Source organism: Penaeus monodon, chromosome 20, assembly GCF_015228065.2.
Source record: "Penaeus monodon isolate SGIC_2016 chromosome 20, NSTDA_Pmon_1, whole genome shotgun sequence".
NCBI lineage: Eukaryota > Metazoa > Arthropoda > Malacostraca > Decapoda > Penaeidae > Penaeus > Penaeus monodon.
The window spans coordinates 21,051,128-21,051,743 of record NC_051405.1 but is presented as its reverse complement, the minus strand read 5'-3'; the positions used below and the strand labels follow the sequence as shown (position 1 = coordinate 21,051,743).

The 616-nt window shown below is 39.8% G+C and overlaps 1 protein-coding gene across 1 annotated transcript in view; it reads left to right on the top strand.

Moving 5' to 3' along the window:
• LOC119585701 (multiple epidermal growth factor-like domains protein 6) overlaps positions 1-616 on the top strand; it is a gene marked incomplete in the record, with an annotated part of 104,852 nt that overhangs the window by 42,763 nt on the left and 61,473 nt on the right.

The window sequence follows — 616 nt, the reverse complement described above, 5'->3', positions numbered from 1 at the left end:
TCCCTCCCTCTCCCTCTCCCCTTATCCTCAATTACCCTACCCACCCCTATCCCCCTATACCCACCCTTCCACCTCCCTTCCCCCCCTGCCTCCCCCCCCACACCCCTCACCCACATACCCACATCCCCTCGGGCACCACCTGGCACGGCTGATGATACCCGCATGTTCTTATGCTGATTGCGGAGTTGCTGACCGGCCGACTTGCCTCCTTCCTTTACCTTCTTACCTGCCCCTTGTCACTTGCCTCTCCGCTCTCACCTGTGTCCTTTGCCTCACCTCCTCCCTTTCTGATTGGAGTTTGAGGGTATGTCATCGTTTGTTGTCATTGTTTCAATTTTTTTTTGTCATATTTTATTGTCATTTTATTTTTTGTCATGCTTTATTGTCACTATCTTATTTTTTGTCATGTTTTATTGTCATTATCTTATTTTTTGTCATGTTTTATTGTCATTATCTTATTTTTTGTCATTATTTACTTGTCATATTTTATTGTCAATATTTTATTTTTTGTCATGTCTTATTGTCATTATTTAACTTTTTTTGTCATATTTTAATTTTATATTTTATTTTTGTCATATTTTATTGCCATTTTTCCCTCTCATCTCTTTGTCATATT